Source organism: Neofelis nebulosa, chromosome 17 (assembly GCF_028018385.1).
Source record: "Neofelis nebulosa isolate mNeoNeb1 chromosome 17, mNeoNeb1.pri, whole genome shotgun sequence".
NCBI lineage: Eukaryota > Metazoa > Chordata > Mammalia > Carnivora > Felidae > Neofelis > Neofelis nebulosa.
This window is the reverse complement of record NC_080798.1, coordinates 41,251,675-41,275,060: the sequence shown is the minus strand read 5'-3', so window position 1 is coordinate 41,275,060 and position 23,386 is coordinate 41,251,675. Positions and strand designations below refer to the sequence as shown.

Sequence of the window (23,386 nt, the reverse complement as noted above, 5' to 3'; positions counted from 1 at the left end):
TAAGAAGTTTGGGACTCTGTGGAGTACACTGAATGCCAAATTCAGAGCTTTGGACTTCGTTCCCTAGGCTCTAGGGAGCCTTTGAAGGGTTGGGAATAAGGGAGTGATGCGTTCAATGCTTTATTAAATGATTTCTGGAACAGCATTGAGAATTACTGCTAGAAAGAACAGAAACTCTAAACAGGGAAGCCAGCAGGTAGGGGATTACAGCAGAGATGATGAAGCAGGGCCTAGGGTGGCAGCATTATCACAATAGATGATGTGTACTGAGCATTTACTATATGCACACACTGTGCTCAGCACTTCCCATAAATTATCTCCACCCATCCTCACTACAACGTCAGTGACGCAGAAGCTATAATGATCCCCATTTATAAAACAGAGAAACTAAGACTCAGAGTAGTCAAACAACTTTCCCCAGGCTTCAACAGTTAATAAGTGGACAAACAGGGATTTGAACACAGATCCCATGTTCTCCACTGCTCTGTTGTAGGGACACAGAGGTAAGAGGCTTCCAGGGTAGGTTCATGAGACTTGCTGCTGACCATCGATGAGAAATTGGGATGGATATTTGGCGAAGTGCATCTTGAGTGCCTTGGACTTGGCCTTCCAAGGATTATGTCACTGCATCTTTCCAACCTCATAAACAGGAGCCGCAAGATCACACAGATAGATTGTGGCAAAGGATTTGAACTCAGAACCTGGAAGATCCAGAAAGCTTTCCCTAGGACACTTCTAATGCTTCTAAGATTGATGGGTTCTTGGCTTTCTCCCAACCCAGGATGCTTTGAAGATGACACAGAATATTATGCTTTCTGTAATGTGCTCATATGACTTAAATACTTAAAAAGATGTGTTACAGAGAAAAGAAATTGTGTTTCCAAGTTCCATGGTTTTTTTGTTTTGTTTTGTTTTGTTTTGTTTTTTTGAAATTTTGGCTCCTCTCCAGCCCTGGCATAGATGAAGGTGCCCCGATAGTGTCACTTTGGAACAATTATTTTGCAGCCAGAGTTTATAGTGGTGTTTATAGAGGGTGTTGAGAGAAAGCATATAAGCCTAGTCATTATCCATCAGTGGACACTCTCCACTTTCTGCTGTGTGGTGCCATGACCTGGTACAATGTATACAAAAGCTGAGAGAAAAGAGTCACATTGTGTCTTCACTGAGGCATATTAATAAGGACCCAGATTTCTGAGAGTTGAAAGAATCATCTATACTGGATTTTAAGAGACATCAAATTTGTCACTCTAAACCGGGACTTAAGAACAAATGAAATTGCAAACACCAACATGACTAAGTCTTGCCCAGAGAGACAAAGGCCACATGGTCTCCGTGCTTGGTATTTCTATGTCTGCTCTAATATTCTTGAAACATTTTCATTTCTATGCCTCTTTGATTCATCTTTACCCATTCTTTCTTTGTTAACCAACTCACTGTGAGACAAGAGATGGGAACTTGCTTCCCTTGTCTAGACTCAAGTTCTCTCTTTTGTAGAAGAGGGTTAGAATGGAAAATTGCTGGGGCGTCTGGGTGGCTCAGTGAGTTAAGCGTCCGACTTGGGTTCAGGTCACGATCTCGTGGTTTGTGGGTTCAAGCCCCACCGGGCTCTGTGCTGACAGCTCGAAGCCTGGAGCCTGATTCGGATTCTGTGTCTCCCTCTCTCTCTGCCCCTCACCTGATCTCTCTCTCTCTCAAAAGTAAATAAACATTTAAAAATTTTTAATAATAATAATAAAAAAAAAGAATGGAAAATTGCCTCCCCACAGGAGGGATCTGGAAGAACAGCTGAGCTCTGCTTTAAAAGTCCAAAAACCGAACAAAACAAAATAAAAACAAAAGCAAAAAAGAACATCTCTGGCTACCCTGCTTGACCCAGAGAATACATGTATTATTATTCTCTTCTTAATCCAGCTCCTGGGGTTCAGATATTTATTTGGACAATGAAAACCAGATTGATGATAGGCCCTTGGGAACTCAGGACTTAGTTCTCAGGTTCTGGCAAAGAACCTACAAATCCTATCTCCGGACTCATTTAAATTAACGGTTGTAAAAACAAAAGCAAATAAGAAAAGCTTTGTGGCTAAGAATGTGAATTGATTAAATTCATGGAAATAGCATCACTCTTCAAGGATTGCCTGTCTTCGCTTAATGTTGAAAATATTGATATTATCTCTAGTATTGTTTCCCCTATTTTTACATTTGCATGGGAAACGATTTGATTAACATTTTCTCTGAAGATGGTTTCCTTCGGAGAAAGTTACATTGATTGTATCAGCTCAGCCACAGGCCACCAAGCGTGCCTTCCCAGGCAAGACTGATTTGGATGCAAAACAGCTATTTTGGAAACAGTAACTTTACCTGTATTGTTGAACCTCTTTTCAAGGCTCCGTTGGGTTTGCTACAGTAGAGCATTGAGGTTGCCACTCACATGACATACATTGTGCTAATGCAACTTTAATTTTAATACCAAATTGGACAAGAGATGAGTTTGTCAGAAATAATCAAGTCTATTGCAGAAGAACCAGGGTGGGTAGTTACTGAGATGTGACTGTTACTATGTGAGGTGACCTTGTGTCCTGAGGATGTGTAGATAGAGGTCGTCGGGCATGCTGGACCCAGGGACACCCCTTAGGAAACTCCTAGGGACCGTTGCCAGCTAGGAATATCCCCCAGTCATTAAGTATAACTTGGCTCTGGCTCTGCCTCTGCCTCATTCCCACTGACTTGCTGGGATCCTTACAAAAACGAAACAAAACAAACAAACACACAAAACCAAAAATGCTTTATATAAATAGTTCAATATCTATGAAATTTATGCTTTACCTTAAATAAAAGATATAGTGACTGGATGCTAAGTCCACCTAGGTAGATCTGGAAATCCAACATAGTGTGAGGAAGAACTGGGAAAATATGTGTAAGTGATTCCTTATACTGAGCATGTAGGAACTGATTTTAAGCCTATTGGTTATCTCTGAGGTCAAAATCCCTTTGGCTTCATATTTCATACGTGAATTTTAGAATATATTTCCTCAGAACATTCAACAATTCTTACAGCCTCCAGGACACTAATATATCAGAGTTTCCAAAGTTCATTTAGGTTGCTGGTCATCTGTTCGGGGGTTTCTTTTGAGCTGATGGGACATAGAATGACTTGCATACTATATCCTATCAATGTTCTCTTGCGGATTTAAACAGCAAGAAACATGGATGCTTCCTTGATGGCTTTGGCATGTGCTTTAAATTCACTGTCTCACTCAGGTCTCATGACAGTGTTGAAACCTGATCTGAGTGATTAAAAGCTCAAGGGCTGAAGGGGTTCAGACTTCACTGCCTTCAGATTCTGCTGCCACCAGTTTTTAGTGGTGTGGCCAGGAATACACAAGTTATTCTTTTTTTTTTTTTTTTCTTCAGTTTCCTCATCTGTACTTTTGGCATGACAAGAACATATACAGAGCCAAGTGAACACTTCATAAATGTCAGCGACAGCCCTGTGGTGAGATGTGTATTGTTACTTCTGCTCTGCGGAGAGGAAGTGGGTGCTGTGAGCTTGCACACCTTACTCTGGTTATATAGCAGCTAGTAGTGACAACGTGGACTCTGTGTCCAAGTTCAGTGGCTCCAAACCCATTTGTTCCTTTCTGTTCCTTCTACTCAAGTTTACTAAGCTATCATTTCTCTCTTCCACACCAAACCTTCTCTTGGATTTGATGCGGACTAGTTTTCCATTGCTTATGAAGGGTTCATGCTTTCCTTTTAAAGAAATTGACATAAATAGTGGTCTCTTTCCCTGGATGAATATTTGCATAACTGTGAAGTATGTTAAGAACTCAATTTTCTCCACCAAATCCTTTGTTTTTGAGCTTTTCTATGTTTATAATTGAAATTCTAGGAGCATAGCTCTCCAAGCCAGTGTTGTCCTTGAGATATGTAACACAAGCCACAAAGGTGAGCCAAATAATGCAATTTTAAATTTTCTAGTAGTCCAATTTTTAAAAAGGTAAAAAAGTGACAATTTTATTTTTATTTTTTATTTTTTAAAGGTTTATTTATTTTTGAGAGACATGGAGAGAGAGAACGAGCAGGGGAGGGACAGAGAGAGAGAGGGAGACACAGAATCTGAAGCAGGCTCCAGGCTCTAAACTGTCAGCACAGAGCCTGACAGAGAGAACGAGCAGGGGAGGGACAGAGAGAGAGAGGGAGACACAGAATCTGAAGCAGGCTCCAGGCTCTAAACTGTCAGCACAGAGCCTGACACGGGGCTCAGACCCATGCACCATGAGATCATGACCTGAGCTGAAGTCACTTAACTGATTGAGCCACCGAGGCGCCACAAAAAGTGACAATTTTAATGATGCAGCTAATATATCCAAAATATTATGGCATGCAATCAATACAAAATTATTAATGTGCTATTTCTCCTTCTTTTTTCATACTAAGTCTTGGAAATCTGGTGTGTATTATACACGTGTAACACATCTCAGTGGGGACTAGGCACGTGTCTAGTGCTCAGAAGCTGCATGCACCTAGTAGATACTGTATAGATGGTGGAAGCCTTAGTATTTCAAAGGACAATTTATGCAACAAATAATTTTTAAACAACTGTTGGGAAGTACTCTTAGGCACGTTGTTGTGTTACCTAATTTCAGTCTCAAAATAACCCTGTACTTTCACCCCTATTTTTCAGACAAGGTAACTTACAGCTCAGATTATATACATGCTTATTATTATACAGCTAGTAAGATGCAGAACTTGAATTTAGATTTCCCATCTTTTGTCTCCCTTTCCAGGGCTCTTTCTACAGTACTGTAAGCGCCCAATAGTGATGATGATGATGATGATGACGACAACCATTTTGAAATAATAATATTAACATAGTAATTCTGTTAATACCTGGCAAAGGTGAATTTAGAACACTTTCTCCTAAATTGTGTCATTTATGGTTGTGTGTATAAACATTTGATACACAATCATTTAAAATATATATTTACATCCTGAATGAGTCTCTAGCAGGTTGCAGAAGGCAAGGTCCAAAGCTAACCAAGAAGATGTAATGACTCAATGAACCAAGCTGCTTCCAATGCCAAATTTATCCAGGAAATCAGATTCACGTGAAGGTTAGAGAGTTTCATCGGGAGGCATGAAATATGACCACTAGGGAGATGGGGTGTGGTGCTCGGGCCATGTGGGTACATACTTGTGTGACTGTGCATGTGTAAGTCCTGGGCGGGCAGAAACTAGGGCAGGTACATACAGGTGGGCTCATGGCTGCACCTTTTAAAGCCTCACCACCTTTTAAATCACAGCTGCAAGAGCCACCTTCTTTCACTTTTAGCTTTATTGCAGGTTTGCTGAATCTTCAACCCAAAGCTGGGTCTTGTAACAGAGGAATCCATAGAAAGAGAATGATCATGATAGGGTCATTCTTACTTAGAACCAGGGGTAATAATGGCTTTCAAAGATATGATGAGCTAACATTGACACAAGCTTCAGACCTTGCAACCTGACCTTAAGATGTGGGACACCTGTGAGTACAGGTGTCCCTGAGGCAAAATAGATGACAATAAATCTGCTATCCATCCATCCATTTAGCAAATATTCATGAGACACCAATAAATTAATTAGGCTAGAGATAGAAAGGTGGACACGTTAGACAGTTTCTACTCTTATGGGGTCAGACAGTAAAATTTAAGCGAATGAACAACATATTTTTCAGTAGTGATAAGTGTAATTAGAAAAACATGGCAACGTGATATGTTAGGAGGTGAATGATAGTTGCTGTCTTTGCCCGTCCCTGCTGAGTGCTACTGGGTATGAATGAGGAGGATGATTATGAGGATATTTATCATTATTGGCGGCCTACTAAGTGATGACTACGAAGGGAATAAGGAAGGAAGAATGAAAAAAATAAAAAAAAAAAAAGGAATACAAATGACAAGGAAGGAAGCAAGAGATGGAGGAGGGGAGAAAAGGAGGCCAAAGTATTAGCATCATGGCTGACACCTCTCAGAGTGATAACAGGAAATCCCAACAATGGTCCGAGAGCTGCATCCCCTAAAATTGAAGGGGAGTCCCACACAGGAAAAGAAACCTGACCAGCAGCACAGATGAGTTCAGGGATCTGCCAAGAGCAGGATCTGGGCCTCTTTTTCATGGCCTCTTCTTGTTCATGCCCATGTCTCCTCATGGGCATTCATTGCCTTTATTCCAAAGAAGGTAATTTAAGCAAGGATATATGAGGAGGGTAGTATGCATCTCTTGATGTTCTGAGAAGTCAGTGAATGTGTAGAACAAGTTTGTATAAGTAGATGACTGGAAGAGATACCATTATTAGAACATAATTCCTTTCGTTAATGGATAGAAGTTTTGAGATGATGCCTGGAAGAATATTCCCACACCTATCTGAGGGATTGCTTGGAATGACAAAGTGATGGGATTTTCACCTGTGACAAGAAAAAAAAAGTGGCTAAACATCTGTCTCAGGAAGAGATACTTAAGTTAAATCCCTTGATAAGATGTGCTAGCTATAAGTGGAAGGAGGTGGAAATGTTCTCTTAGGGGGCATTAAACATAGCAATTTGTCTACCCATCTTGGGCAGTCCAATAAATACCATTCTGGTGGGAGGTACTTGGTTGCCTTCTCACATTAAATTCCCTCAATTCAATCTCTTAATTTTTCTTTAAGGTACTTGTCTGTCTCAGACATGTCTCTCCTGACATTTACGATTCATCCTTCTTCTCTTTTATCCTTGCTTCCTTCCTTTGATCAGAGCCCCCTGACCTTCTTCAGCTCTGACACTTATGGCTCCTTCAATTTTGGGCATCTAGCAGGTTGTAGTGGCTATAGGTTACAAAAATCTGCGAAGTATAGTTGAAGAGAAAAGGAGAAGTTTGGGACTGTATCATTGGAACGTCCATGGAAGCTCTAGCTTCTGGCTGGACTGGATCCAGAGCTTAACAATGTTGGAAAATGTGTTCTTCTCCGTCTCCATCACGTGGTGACCTCTTCATCTACTTGTCTCTGCTTTTCTTTGAGTGTTAGTCTCAGATTCTCTTGCCCTGGGAGGGTTTCCTATGTAACATAAACAATGACACAGTGACCACTAGAAGTCTCAAAACATATATTTATACTTTAAGTGTGCACAAGCAGGAAATTCCAAAGAACTGAGAATGCCCTGCCTTGAGCCACATGCCCATTTCTGAGGCTATTTTTCAGGTCCTATGAATACTCTTAAGGACCCTGCTTGGGCCATGTGTTCATTCTTGTGGTTGACAGTGGGATTGGGATAGAAAACAAAACCTCTTGAACTCATAGATACTCAGAACTGTTATTGGATGGATGGTTTGATGAATGGATAGCTGAAATGGTATTTGGCTTCCCTAGACCTTTAGCGTGTTATCCGCAGTTAATGTCTGCATTTGTGCTGTTTATGCTTTGGTAGAAGGGATTCATGTCACCTCCCAATATAGAAGTTATAAAGGTACAGCTGTCTATGTGCTGTTTCTCAGTGGCTGTGGATTTCATGCAGCCCAGACCAGCATATCATCTCACAATTCATGGTGCCCATGGATGGATGAATGAAAGAGTAAGTTATTTAAAGTATAAATGAATTAATGAGAAAACAGATGGCTATAAACCATTTCTGTAAGGTCAGGTTCTCTGCTCAATATATCCTTTAGAATCAAAGTTCTGAAAGTGACCTTCAAGGCCATTTTGTTCACTTACATTTTATATTACATTTTATATTTTTAAACAGATTTAGGTGCTGATATTTAGAGAAATTTACTGATTATCCCTGAAGTCTCATGCCATAATGATAGTACAGTCAAGAATAGGGCATCAGCACTTTTAACTCCCAGTGAAATGCACTTTCTAGTACATAATTTATTTTCTCAGCTAATATACATTAGCTAAGCATCTACCATATTCCTGTCCCGATAGGAGATGCTATTGGGGATATGAAAATGAAAAGACCGAGCTCCAATTGTCCAGCAGCTCACAGATGAATGAGGACAATTTGGTAAATGCCCAATAGCACGACTATTATATATCCAGAGAAGGAGTGCCATTCTGGCCTGCTGGCTTGATATTTTCTTACTATCTGAGTAGAACTTGAGTATCTCATGTAACTGGTCTGCCAAGGTTGTTTTACAGAAGCATCTGAAGACATGTCAACTTTAATGTGTTGGCCTGCCATTCCCTACGGCCCAGGGAACTTAGGCATAACAGGGAAAAGGATGTCCTAACACCTGGGGACACATCCCATTTCTCAGATTCTCTGAAGACACCACAGTGGCCAGGTTGGGTCTTCCAGCTGTTGTTCTGCTCAGTCGCATGTACCTTCCTTCTACATTTGATCTCTTTTGATAATTTCTTTTCTCCATTGAGTCAGACAAGCTGAATTTTCAGGTTGGAAGGAAAAAACTGTAAGACTTGCCATTCTTATATAAATCCCCATTTTCCAGACAATCCACCTCTGGGTTTGGGTGGCTCACCTGCTACCTTGTGATGATTTCTGGGTAGATCATCATTCCAGCGGAGCTTTGTTACCTTGGCAAATCTCATAGAAAACCAGTTTACAGACTCCTATTCTGAATCACCTCTCATGATTTAAAATCTATGCCTCAGGGGCACCTGGGTGGCTCAGTTGGTTGAGTATCCGACTCTTGATTTCCACTCAGGTCATGATCTTAGGGTTTATGGGATGAAGCCCTGCATGGAGATCCATGCTGAGCACAGAGCCTGCTTGAGATTCTATCTCTCTCCCTCCCCTGCTTGCACTCAATCTCTCTCTCTTTCTCAAAGTAAATAAATGAACATAAAAAAAGAAAACAAATAAAGTTTATGCCTCAATTTCTCTGACTGAAAGTCCTTGGTAGTTATAAAACAAGAGAATGTCAGGGGCTTCCTATGGAGGGAACAGGAGTTTGCAGTATTCTGTTCTTTGTTATAAGGCTGATAACATGGGCATGTTCCCTTAGTAAAAATTCATCGAGCTATGCTCTTCCATATGAATGTTATACTCCTTTTTTTTGGAAAAAGTTTAGAAGCCAAAGCAAAAAATAATAGTAATAACTGCATCCCTAAAGCAGTGGTTATGAACCTGGGATGATTTTTCCACCAGGGGACATTTGGCAAGATCTGAGACATCTTTGGTTGTCACCACTGGGTAGGGGTATGCTACTGGTATCTAGTGTGTAGAGGCCAGGGATGATGCTAAATGTTCTACATTGCATGGAACAGCACCCTCTCCCCCCAACAAATACTTATCTGGCCCAGTAATGCTGCTGTTCAGAAGCCCTAGGCTGAAGAACGAAGATCAATCTGAAAGATTCATTTCTGAAGGGCCATAGCAGGCACTGTTCATAGAAACGTGTGTGACAGATTATATCTTTATTTCACAGTTGGGGAAACTGAGGCTCATAGAAGCTAATCCATCTAGAGTCATCCACTTAGGAACTTGGGTCCCCGTGGAGTCCAAACCCTTACCGTTTACACCAATTAATTATTTTGCCTATTATCACTTCTCTAGCACAAAAATCATAATTTGAAAACTTACACATATTTTCCTCCACAAGTGAAACACTTATTTTGTGTGAAGCAATCAGATAAAGGCATTAACAACAACAACAAAAAAAGGCTTTACAGAAATATCATCCTTATGATCTTCTGCAACAATGGCCTCATAATAAACTCCTGTGAATTACTTTTTCCAAGAACTTGTAAAAAATGTGCAAACTGGAAAGCCGAGCATTCTTGTTATTGAACCAGTTGAAATCTGACCTTTGCACATAAGTAAGAAGACTGTCATTCAGGGGAGATAGAAAGCCTTCCTGGCTGCTATCAGGAGATTGTAGGGCCTCTTTCGTTCCCTTGAGTATGAAGTTGCCTGAAGTTTCCCATCTGTAAATACTGATGTATACATAGTGTATCAGTCAGGGTACACTGAGGGTAATGGAGTCAGTCGGATACACCCATATTAGGAAATTTATTGAAAGGGATTGGCTCAAGCGACTGCAAGGGTTGGCAAAGCCAAGTCTGAAATCCACAGGGCAGGTGAGCAGCAAGGCCAGACTGGAGCCCAAGGATGTGAGCTGAAGCCACAGTCCACAGGTAGACTTCTCTCTTCATCATCGGAGTAGCTTCAGCTCTGCTCTGAAGGGCTTTCAACTGATCGAGCCAGGCCCACCCAGATTATCGAGAATAATCTTCTTTACCAAAAGTAAACTGGTTAGAGACCTTAATGACAAAATACAAAACACCTTCACAATAACACCTCCATAAGTGTTGGTGTAACTAGAGACTATTGCCTAGCCCACTTTACACATAAAGCCAACCATCACACACAGTGAGCACAGTTTTTTCTCAGCCAGACATTATTTTAGATGGTGTAGTAGGGTTATCAGAAAGTATAATGAGTGTGAATACTATAAACTACACTATTTCTCTTAACAGCATCAGGGTGTGGTTGGCCCTACTGAACTACTATACTTCCTCCGGTCTCCATGTTTGGAGGTATCTTTGTATGCAACCAATTACTTGTGATTCTGTCTTGAGACTCAGTATGATGTTGCACTGAGAAAATATGGCAGGCTGGAAAGAGCTAGCGGTAATGCAGACGTGGAGTCATAGCTGGGCTCTGTCCGCAAGAGCTCTGTGAATGTGTATATTATTTAATAATAATACACAGATATAATACACTGCCTCGCAGAGTCTGTTAAGATTGCTTGAGAGACACTTATGTAGTGGATGGTAACATAGGTACATGCATACATAAATATATGTATATATGTGTTCAAACATACATGCATGTGAACTCTAGTTACTTTAGCGAGCATCCGTTTATACAACAAAAGATCTACCAGGTAATAGCCACAGTGATAGGTACTAGACACACAGAAATAAAACTATCGTAGTCCTTACCTTCAAAGTCCTAATAGTCTGGAGGAGGAGGGTATCATTAAACTGGTTATTTCAGTATGTTTGGATACATGCTGTAATATACACATCTAGAAACATAAAAAAGCTCTCTTGAATGTTGAATAACTGAAAGCAAAATTAATTAGCTAGAAGACTGTTCTTTGAATATATGCTCCTTGGATGGATATTAGGACCAACTCTTACTTAATAAGGAATTACTGTTTGTTAGGGTTTAACTAAAGTTCTGGGCAGGCTGCCAGGAGAAAGGTGACTGGATTCCCAGCAGTTGGCCATGTGAACAGCTCAAACAGTATGGCCTATTTACTTGTCCATTTATTTATGGCATTTCCTATTCTCAAGAGGTGTTGAAGTGGCCTTCATAAATACCAGCAATGCACTAAGATTTCAACAAAGGAAAGTTTTAAAGAAATCAGGATGAAGGGAAAGTAAGAGTAAGGTTGAAAGATAGAACAAAGGACTTCACAGAAGAGCATACCATAAGTTATGACATAGAACATTGTTCCCTTGTAACAGGGCAACTGGAGAAAGACCAAGAGTTATAAAATTACCACAAAACAATAATACATTAGTGTTCAGGTGAAACAAAACATTTCTTGACACCCATGCCAGTAGAATTTCTCCCAAAGTGGCTTGTAAAGAGACCAGAGCCTTTAACAATTACCCAAGCATAAACAGAAAGCTCCATATACACTATATATATATGTATATATACACGTATATATAGTATATATATATATATATATATATATATATATATATACACATATATATAGTATATATGTATATAGTATATATATACTATTTGGTGCCTGTGTATTTACATATATACACATACAGGTGCATCTCTAGGGTTGCTCAATTCAAGTAGGGGCCCAAGTGTGTGAGTCCAGTTCAGTGGTCAAGATTCTTTGATAATGACACTTCCATGGATTTTGTAGAGTCAGGTCTTAGCCCAGCCTGTCCCTTGCCCTCCTCTCCATGTTCCTTTGACACACTGCTTCATGGCCTTCTACCAGAAGAAGCCAGGTGATATGGACTAGAAAGAGTAATGTAGACAGGTGAACCAGAGCTGCTGAGTGTTCCAGAACTGTACCACTCTCAGAGTACTGGGCTCAGAGCTACCGAGAGCCTTGAGTTCTGGGCACCTGTTACTTGCCTCTGTAGTAACTTCAGACAAGGCATTTCCCTTTGTGCCCTCAGTGTTCACCTGCCTGGGAGTGGGTTTCTAAGAGCCTTTGGATCTCAGAAAGAGTGGACAGTTACAGCATCTGAGATGGGCTTTGGGCTTTGGCCTTTGGCCTCCCAAGAACTCTTGAAAAAAGAGAAACAGTTTACTGTTGTCATTACTGGAAGTTGTATGGATCTGTTAAAAATGCATCACATTGCTACATAACTGACATTAACACAGGATTCTTTTTCTTTCTGTCTTTTCCTCTAAGTAAAATTCCCTCAAGGTGTGGAGAAACTGTCCACTGAAAAATCAAGGTTCATGGTCTGTGCATGATGAGACAAAGGAGTCTGTGATTTGAACTGTTACAAGAAAACTCAGGAGATGCACCTTTGTACTTGGCCAGTGGACTCCTGGCACCTGTTCTGGGCTTGGTCACATGGCTATGGCCAAGTCCTCGCTCCTTTGTGTGGGAGGAAGATAGTAATTGCGGCCCCATCTTTACTAAGGTTGATGTGCCATTGGCTGTATAAAGACACTATTATACGCAGATAGGGTTTGGATAGTGCCAAAGACAAGGAAGAGAGTACTTTTCAGTTTGGTTCAAAGCATTATTTTCTTTGTAGGCTCAGTGGGAATGAGGGCCTCCTTGTCTACTCTGGGCTGAGAGATGGCCATCATTGGGCAGCTGTGGAAGGAACCCTGGCCTTGGAGTTGAAAATTCTAAATTCTCATCCAGATACTATCATTTTTACATAAACCTTAGACAAATAACTATTCCTATTGGGGCATCTGTTTACATTTTTTTAATAATAGAGCTAAACTTGGTGACCTCTAAGAACCTTTGCAGTTCTGTGGGGCTCCAGTACCCCATTCATCATGCTGTGGAATAGAGATTTAGGAGTGAACAGGACAGACCCTGATATCTGGGAGAGTTCTGTTGGAAGGGGCAGGGAGCATCCATGATGGGACAACCTCAGATTGGGGTAGTTGTAGCGAGGAAATAAACAGAGTCATGTAATAGAAGAAGAGGTGAAATGGGTCTTTCTCGCTAAAGTGAGGTGAAATGGGTAATTCTCCCAGGAATACTTCTCTGAGGAGGTGACATTCTTTGACTCTGCTCTTTATTATAGCAAAGTAAACAGTTAAAATGACATCAGAAACAACAGCTCTGTCCTTTGCAAATGTATCCCAGCAGTAGCAGTAGAGGACAGAATGGATTGAGGAAGACGTTTCCTGTTCTGAATGTGTGTGTGTGTGTGTGTGTGTGTGTGTGTGTGTGCGTGCACGCGCAATGTGCCAGGGAAGAATAAAGGAAAATAAATAGAGAAGGATCTTTGTAACTTGAGCAAGGATGCATTTATAGCTCTAGGGCAAGGATGGAGTTTGGTAAATAATTTTCAAGATGCATTAGTCAATTCAATGAATTTTTATTGAGCACCTACTACATGCCTGACCTTAAGCAGAGAGCTGAGATTAGGGTGTCTAGTCATCTAGGATCTTCCTGAAGTGAACCTAGTCTGGAGGGAGAAGAAATGTATAGAAATAAATAGTTCTGTTCCATTGTAGCAGTGTTGTGGGAATGGATCTGGGATAATTCGGGACATTGCTAATGGGACTGGTTTGGTGAAGTATGAAGCAGTTCACAGAAAATGCTAAGGATGAGTATTTAGGTAAAAAAATAAACCACCAACATTATTTTGAAACAATTATATTATTTCTGCTGAGATTTTACAATATTCATCTCACATTTTTTGGAATTAATGCTAAAGAAGTATCTTGAAATGTTAAAAAAAATGCATAAAGGATTCAGCATAGGAAAGAAAGAAAGAAAGAGAAAAAGACAAAAAGACAAGAAAGGAAGACAAAGAAAAAGACAGAAAGACAAGAAAGAAGGAAAGAAAGACAGAAAAAAAAAGAAGAAGGAAAGAAAGAAAGAAAAAGAAAGAGAGGAAAGAGAAGGAGAGAAAGGAGGGAGGGATGGGGAAGAATAGTGTAGCTAACAAGAGACGGGTTAAGTAAACGTGGTATATTTTTATGATGGACTATAATTGTCACTGGAAGTATTAACATAGAATGTGGCGCTAAATGGACATATGCTTAGGATAAAATGTTAAGGGGTGCGAAGTAGGCCACGAAATTATCTATCCAGTGTGATTTCAACTTCCTCCGTGAAGGGAATCATTCTGAAATAGCAGCAATCATGGGGGGATGGTTTAATTAATTATTTTGGTTTACTTTTACATTTTTTTCTTTTTCAATGTTTCATTTCCACATATTAGCACTTGAGAAAGAAGCACATGGAAAATTACTCCAAATCTGGGGGTATTTGGAGAAGAATGAAGAATGATTCTCTTTCATTCAATCGGTTTCTAATGAATAGTTTTTATTCCTCTGGAGAAGCTAAACCTTCCATTTATTTATTTAATTACTTACTTATTTTTTTTAATGTTTATTTATTTATTTTTGGGAGAGAGAGAGAGAGAGAGAGAGACAGAGCACGAGTGGGGGGAGGGGCAGAGAGATGGGGAGACAGAGAAACCAAAGCAGGCTCCAGGCTCCGAGCTGTCAGCACAGAACCTGACGTGGGGCTCGAACTCCCTTACTGTGAGGTCACGACCTGAGCCGAAGTCGGACGCTCAACCTACTGAGCAATCCAGACACCTGTAAACCTTCAATTTAAAATTAAACTTTACATTTTGTTTCTAATTCTAAGCTTTTTTGATATTGCAATTCAGTTTTACTGTCCACAGTTTTTTCCCCTCCACATTTAAATGAAGCAAGAATTGAAAGCATATGTGAGTTTAGGAAACCTGGCTTTGTTGTGTCTTTCTGTCGGCACTCAGGAAGAGCCACGGAAAAGCATGGAAGATTTCTTAGAGATATAAAAAGACCTTAGCAGAGTCATTTCATGACTGAGAGCTCTAAAGTTAGCTTCAAAGTGATGGGTGGTTTGCCCATGGTCATATGACTGGTTTACAGGGATGTTAAGCATCATCATGGGGCAGATGGTGAGAATAAGACTGAAAGGAGTTTGGCCCAAGATTTATTGTTGTTCGGGTGGTGATTGTGGTGATGGTGGTTTGGATGATAATGGTGATAGCAGTGTGAAAGAGCAGAGGGAGGAATAAGGCTCGTGCTCAGTTGAAAGCTGCAACGTAAGAGTGTGGCAGGGACAGGATACATTCTTTGAAAAGCGGAAACAATGTCAGAAAGGGAATTATAAACCCAATACTAAATCAGGTGGAACTTAAAGACTGGGTTTTAAGCTTTGCTATTCCATGAAAACTCAGAACATGTCAGTTTTCAGAATAGAAACGTTTCTCTCCATATCTGAATTTTAAAATTCATTGTGCATATGTTCTGCGATTTAAAAGTAACAGTCTTTTCCATTTTTCTCATTCTATTGCAAATTGCAATCGCACCATGTCATCAAAAAGTTATTTAGTGACAACTTATGGGAAGCCAAAAAGTTTCCTATAATTTGCATATATTTTCCACATTTGGAATGTTAGTGATTAAGTTTTTTTGTGTTCACTTAAAATAATATATTATTATTGAAAATAAATATAATAATAAATGCAAAATGTTGGCTCTAACGGCATATGCTAACCACTTGCACTGTGCAGCACAGCATATGCTTAGTTCTTCATTAAGAGATTTTAAAATAACTCGTATTTAGCAAGAATACATTATCTTTTATTCAGAATTAATTATATGCTGTTTTGTGTACCATAATGTAAAGTGCTACCCACTTCTAATATGTAATACGCAAAAGAAACTATGGTTACAATTCATTAGAATTGGCTTCTTTCCTTTGCAATTTAGTGGCATAATGAATACATGGAGCTGAAATGCTATTTGTTACTTGAATCAAAAGTTACATGAAGTGCTGAAAACTAACAGTTACAAATCCTTCATTTTTTTTTTTTTTTAAATCACAGCATACCCCAGGAGAATGGAACAAGTCATGAGGGTAACCCATGCATAATTAGTTATTCTGCCGTTCTTTGATAGTTTTAAGAACAAGTTTTTAAAAAGGCTATTGGAACAAGAAGGTAGAGGAGCATTTGGAAATCATTTTTGTGTAATTCAAACACAGTGTTACTTAATTGTCTGGTATGTCCAGACAGACAGTACTTTGAAAGCAAACTCTAACTTCTGTAAGGAACTTGCTTCTAGGTGTCTATTAAATCAATGTAACATACTTTCTTAAATATGAAACCTCCTGTCACAAAAAAAAAATATCTCGAGATATGTTAGTTGTCTAGTTAAGTGTCTGCAACCTTTGTTCGATCATCTTCTATTTCAAACTATGTTTTTAGTGATGAGGAACATGATGCCCAGAGATGTTAAATCCTTAGCCGGAGTAATAAAGCTCATGACTGGGAACCCAGTGTTGGAGTCTAGCTTTCTTAGCTTTGGTGGTAAGGCTGTTATTTGGGCTGCAGCCATCCTACTTTTATTGTCACTTTCAGCCTTCATTTTTACCAAGAATTTCAATCAGGGAAGTCCCTTTGAATAATATGTTACCTTAACTAAGCAGGATGAAAGGACAGACACAGCCAAAGTGCATCAGAAGTGAAAACGAAAATTCTTAAATGCAGTTTCCATTTTTGAACTCTATGATGACATCTTGATTGTTTCATTAAAAGTGACAGAACCTTAAATAACAATACTAACATACCTGCTGACCAGGGTGGAATGAGATGAGCACTCTAATGCTTTGCTGATGGGAGTATAAATCAATTCTAGAGGGCATTTGGCAACGTTTTTCTTGAACTAAACATATACCGACCCTTGTCTTAGCCTTAGGAAACACTCTGAAACACAAAGATTGAATCATGAAAAAATGTTCTTCCAGGTGATTGCTTACAGTATGTAAATTGTACCTCAATAAAGCTATTAAAAATGACTCATCGTGGGTTTTTTTTATTTATTGGAGTTAAACAGAAAAACATGCCAAATCACTACCCCCTTTGAGGAAATCTTTAAATATTAACGGTTTGTTCATACAACCTAAATTTGAGAATTCATTTGTCAGATTTAGGAAGAAAGTCTTAATGATATGGAAAAATACTTGTGGTATTGTATTTATCGTCAGGTGCATGATAAAAAAAATGTGTTTAAATCACAATCTTTTAAAATTTTTTAAACAGTTAAAATAATTTAGAAGATAATAAACTGGTGTGGTAACTAATGGTAGTTATCATAGGTGATGAAATTATCCATTCATTATCCTGTCATTTGTTTATGTAGCCAGTCAACTTGATTTAGTTTATTTTAAACCCCTCCATTTTCAAAATGTTCTTCCATGGGGATTAATTTACTACTAAACATCAGGAAAAAAAACATGTTAATCGGTGTCAAAGTGAGGGGACCTCACACTCAGATATCTTGGCTGTAAGAAAGAATAGCACCACACACTTTCTAGTAGACTCAACTACAATCTCAAGATAGCCCTTACCTGGCAGAAGGGCCCAATTAAATAGGATTGGCAAAGGTCATTGACATTTCACTTTCTCAGTCATGGCGACTGTGGATCAGCCCTGAGAACATCACGTGGGACAGATTGCATCGTGAACAATCCACCTAATGCCATCGATTTACATAACCCTCCCCTCTTCACATTTAGCCAACAGCGGGGTTGTTAATTTCCATCATTTTTATCAACTGTAATCAAAGCGTGAAGAGCCTGGAATTCAGAATTTGCTCACTGCAGCAGCATGTGGTGAGTGACTGGCACGAATACTCCAGCCCTTAGTGCCTGATACCTTCCCCTGGCCGGGCCCTCAGTTCCAGTCCAGGATGTAAACGTGTTTCCCCCAACTTGTTAACTCAATTACACAGTCCTCTGAATTACAGCAAACATTTCTTATACAAAGCTACTTGCATAGTCCCTATGGTAGCTGACACTTCATAATTCCTGAGGGAAGACATGCAGAATTAGACTAAATTCCCCGGATTCTGAAAGAAAGGGAAAGTGATTAAGACATTGAAATTGCTCAGGCTATGCTGCTGTCGTTGGAGGAAGCAATACTGTGTCAGGTGCAAAATGCAATAGCTCTGATTACCCAGTACCTATCTTCTGGGACATTTCCAATTCACACCTAACTCTGCAGGCAGCTCTGAATCGAAAGATTCCAGGGTTTTCTTTCATCTGAAATGATCTCGTTTTTTCTCATTTAAAATTCACTCTGAAGCTCCTGAAGTCGAATATTTGACTTAGATGTTTCCATAGGAAAAAAAAAAAAAGTACACTTTCTCTCACGGTCTGTTGTGGAATATCCAAGAGTATCCAGCTTTGTGGGATGCCTGATCTCTAGACAAAACCCGGGCCTTCAGAGCCAGGGGTCATGGGGCCCATTTCCTTTCATGCTCTGGGACTCGTCTTTGTTTTGCAAGGTTCGGAAGAGGTGGTCTGCACACCATCTGCTTCCATGTTACCTGGGGACCTTGTTTCAAAGGCAGCACCCAGGGGCCTTCACCCGGGCCTGTGCAGCTGCAGGTGGGCTCCAGAAGCTGCATTCATAACAAGCCTCCAGGTGACTGTGAAACCCTCTTAAGTTTGACAAGTATTGCATTAGCTTGTTTTCATTGTCAGAAAGCTTTCACTCTCACCGTCCCATCCTTTACTTCATAATCGCTTTCTTTGCAGAGGCTCATGAATACTCAGCAAACGTGAATAGACATCCTAATGTCCCAGAGCCAACAGAGATTAAGTCTGGATTTCACTTTCAAGCTGTGCTCCCTGGCCCAGTAGCAGCAGACATCGCCGGGGGCTCTGTCAGGAATGTGTTTGGGGGGACCCACCCTGTGACTTTCTGAATCAGAGCCACTTGGGTGGTTTTTAAGAAGCCATCCAGGTGATTCAGATGGTCTGTAAAGTTTCAGAACCACTTGATCTAAAGTATCGGTTTTCAGTCTCCAGTCCTAGCTAGCTGCGTGTCTCTGTTTATTTGGGTCATTCACCTTCCCAGTTTCTGTAAAGGACAAGACTCTTCTTCCCCTCAGACCATAATTCCTTTTAGAGAATCTCACATACTTAAAGATCCAGAAATCCTGAAGAGATTGTAGAATCAATGTCACAGGCAAATGATGCCTTTAAAACAGGTGATGGTCCTACCAGGGGAGATAATGGTTTGGTCTCTTAAAAGCAGCCTCAAAATAGCATGACAGGACCCACTGGGCTTTAAACTAAATGACAGGCTCCTAAGTTAGAACTAGTTCTGCTGAATCTTGGTTTTGACATTTACCAGCTGTGTAGCTTTTGGGAAAGCTAAAGATGATCTGGGAGCCTTACTTTTCATATCTGAAAAAGAGCATAATGATAGTTTCACATGGCGATTTTCAGCATTAAATGAGGCAATGGACGGAAAGTGCTTTGCTGAGGTTCTGGTAATCAGCACCTACCCGAAGAATGTTACAAGGCATGTAACCGTGGATGTGCATTCTAGTTTTGTGGACTTTAGCTCCATCGTTTTAGATTGAGAGTAATTGTAGTGCCTAAAAGCGGTGAGTTTCAGTGATAAAACAGCACCAAGTGAGTGCGGCAGTAGGATCTGAGCTTTTCCTTTGAAAGTGGCAAGGAAGGAGGCTGGGCCTGTCTGTGCCCCAGCCTCCAGGGCTAGTTTTGGTCCATGTTCAGCACTTGATGAACAGATTGTGTAAGCTGTTATTCAAGCTATTTCAGAATCCAGTTTTACAGTCTTCAGCTAATATTCCCAATAAACCCGACGAGGAAGTCATAGTTACTTATCTCATTTCACAGAAGAAGCGCCTCGAGCTAAGAGAGCTGGAGCAAACTGAGTCAGGTGGCATGGGGTGACAAGCCAGGTTATCTGACTGTGGGGCCCCTGTGCTTAATGACTCTGCAATGCTGTTTTAACCTTGGTGCGACTCTGGGCTGGGACTCTCTAGCAAGAAGCAACAGGGATGGGCAGGATTAGAAATAAATTTTTAAGCACCTGTGGAAAATACAGAAAAAGAAATTATGCACTTGGAAGAATCAGCAATCCTTTTTCGTTGTTGTCCAATTCAGTAGGTATAAGCTAATTAACTCCTAGCCAGTGTGAGGAAAGAGAAGCTTTTTATTTTGTTGCTAATATTATCTTAAACTATGTTCTTGCTAGGGATAATAAAGAAAACACATAAAAACAATTATGCAGCTAAATGTGTTACTGTAAGGTGAACACTTTTGAACCACCATCCTTTGAGGAGGTAGAACCTTGCCAGATACACCAGAAACCCTCCCAGTGTTGTCCCTCTGTACGATCATGGACATTTTCCTGACTTGTACAGTAATCACCTCCTCACTGCCAGTGTGTGCAGCCCCAAACACTATAATTTAGTTTTGCCTGACATGTTTTTTAAATTTTTTAAAATGGTTCCTTATTTTTGAGACAGAGACAGAGACAGAGAGTGAGTAGGGGAGGACCAGAGAGAGGGGGGCACCACAGAATCTGAAGCAGGCTCCAGGCTCCCAGCTGTCAGCACAGAGCCCAATGAGGGGCTCGAACTCACGAACACTGGGATCATGACCTGAACAAAGTCGGCCGCTTAACTGACTGAGCCACCCAGGCACTCCTGATTTTCTCTTTCTTTCTTTCTTTCTTTCTTTCTTTCTTTCTTTCTTTCTTTCTTTCTTTCTTTCTTTCTTTCTTTCTTTCTTTCTTTCTTTCTTTCTTTCTTTTTTAATGTTCAGATAGACCTTTCAGGTTTATTTTAGTCTATAAGTGTCCCTCACCCCTGTCATTGAAGAAATGACATCATTTATCCTATAATACAGGGGTTCTTAACTCAGCACTGTTGACATTTTGAGAAGGATAATCCTTTGTTGTGGCAGTTGTTTTGTGCATTGTAGGATGGTTAGCAACATCCCTGGTCTCTACCCACTAGATGCCAGTGATATCCCCTCCCCAGTCATGACAACCAAAAATGTCTTCAGACACTCTTATCTGTCCCCAAGGGGCTACAATCGCCTCTAATTGACAACCATTATTAATGGTGTTTCCTTCTGTCCTCTCAATTTTCTGACGCTGGATCTTGGATGAGAGTCTTAATCAGATTCAATTTTTGTATTCATTTTATTTATCCATCACTAAGACCTCATCATAGGGGGTGGTGTGTACTTCCTTCTGGAAGCACACAATGTTGGTGATTTCTCTTTTTTGTGATGTTAGCCACCATTGCAGTGTGTTGACAATGCAGATTCTATCAGCCCTTTGACATTGTTTGGTCAGATTATTTGTATAATGAGAAGCCTGCCTCAGGTATGATTTGGTTTCCAGTATGGTTTGAGTGGGGAACAGTATGATTCAAGTTTCTCATTTTTCCAGGGTATCTTTAACCTCACAGCCAGCCTTTTCCATTCTTGCCATTTGGACACACTCTTCTCAGCTTTCTTTTTAATGTTTAGTTAATTAATTAATTAATTTATATTTATTTATTTAGAGCTCATGCGAGCATGAGTGGGGGAGGGGCAGAGAGAGAGGGAGACAGAGGATCCAAAGCAGGTTCTGAGCTGTGAGCACAGGTCCCAATGTGGAGCTCAACCTCATGAACCATGAGATTATGACCTGAGCCAAAGTCCAACTCTTAACCTACTGAGCCACTCAGGTGCCCCTCAGCTTTTTTTTTTTTTTTTTTTTAAGTAATCTCTACACCCAACGTGAGGCTTGAATTTATGACTCTGAGATCAAGAGTTGCATGCTCCTCCCAACTAAGCCAGCCAGGAAATCTTTTTTTTTTTTTTTTTTTTTTTTTTTTTTTTTAATTTTATCTTCTCAGCTTTTAAGATTCAACTTATCAGATGAGTCAGGCCCAGTGTGGCTCCCTGGCCTTATCTCATGGAGTTAGCCACTCCTGGAATACTGAGGCTCTGTCTGCCACTTACCATGTGGGGTATTATAATTGGTTATAACGGGTTCCCATATCCTTCCTCCTCTCCCACTAGACAGTGAATGAGGAAAGCAAGACTGTCTCTCATCATTCTTTCTTTTCACTGCTGAGATCTGAACCAGGCAGCCTGATGTCTTGGAAAGAGCACAGGCTTTGCAGTGAGAAAAGCCTGGACCTAAACTCTAAATCTGAAAAGTAGCTGCCAGGTAATTCAAGTGAGACACTCAAAGTTTTTGTGCTTCAGTGTCTTCACTGTCAAAATACAGAAAGTAAGATCTCACAGAGCTGTTTTTAAGGATCAAATCATTTGGAAACAGTGCTCCTGGGAGACACGTTCAGTACACATTTACGACGTTCTTTCCTATTATAAGAGTAGCTTCTATTTAAGGAGCATTTGCTCTATGCCTTTCTCTACCATGTAGGGCCCCTTGTGTGCCTTCTCATTTGATTCACGTGCCATCTCCATATCCGGTTGTACAGGTAAGGAACATGAGGCTCATGGAGGTTAAGTGTCCTGTGCAAAATTTCCAAGCTGCTGTGGGCTGACTCTGGACTTAATCTCAGACCTTCCTGAATCCAAAATCCATTCTATTATCCACTAAGCATTCTGCCTTTACCTGAGTGTTAAACTTGGAATGAATGAATGAATGAATGAACAACTAAATTAATGGCTATAAGATGATACTACAAGCTTATTAGCAAATAATTTTTTCCTCCAAGAGGGAGTTTGAGTTTCTCCTGGAACTCAGTTCCATCTGGAGTTTGCATTTCACATTTGCGTTGAGGCAAGAGAGAGTACAGCCATGACTTTGTTCTGGATTATGGAAAGTGGAATACCAGGCAGCCCTTCTGGCTTCTGTGACTTGCCAGTGGTGCGGTCTGCACACTCCTCACCTGGGCTCACACACTGCTTGGCCCTTGTTTTTCTCACCAGCTTGCCCTCCTCTCATGACGAGGGGCCTACTAGTCTACCCTGTCGTGTGGGCAGTAGGGAAACCTTGGGCATGAGTCCTTGCCCCTTCCTCTCTACATAGCCACCACCTGTTAAAGGGCGAGATTCCTTGTTAACCTGGTATAGCTCTGGAAGCTGAACTATCTTGAAAAGGATGAGGGTAGACCAGTAGCTCTGTGGTTTACTCCAAGGGGTGGGGAAGGTGAAAGACTCTTAGGCGAGCCCTGGCTGAAATGGGAAGCACTGACACTGGGGACACACAGGGCACAGTGCATGGACCCGAGTGCTCGTCGGCACCTTCTCTCTCTTATGCTCCCCTCCCTCTCTGGTGTGCTGTGGGGTATACTCTGTATGACACTTCCGTGAATCCATTCTGTGTCTCACTACAGGCCACATCTATGTTTTCAGTGCATTTCAGAACATATCA

At 40.5% G+C, this 23,386-nt stretch overlaps 1 protein-coding gene across 2 annotated transcripts in view; it reads left to right on the top strand.

Moving 5' to 3' along the window:
- Positions 1-23,386, top strand: part of CDH11 (cadherin 11) — a 152,949-nt gene that overhangs the window by 12,405 nt on the left and 117,158 nt on the right. Inside the window, exon 2 of one of the 2 annotated variants that reach the window (XM_058708286.1) lies at positions 3,412-3,493. The exons of the other annotated variant lie outside the window; for it this stretch is intronic. The gene's annotated coding sequence lies outside the window, so the exon portion shown is untranslated. The remainder of the gene's footprint in view (positions 1-3,411; positions 3,494-23,386) is intronic. 2 annotated transcript variants of the gene reach the window in all.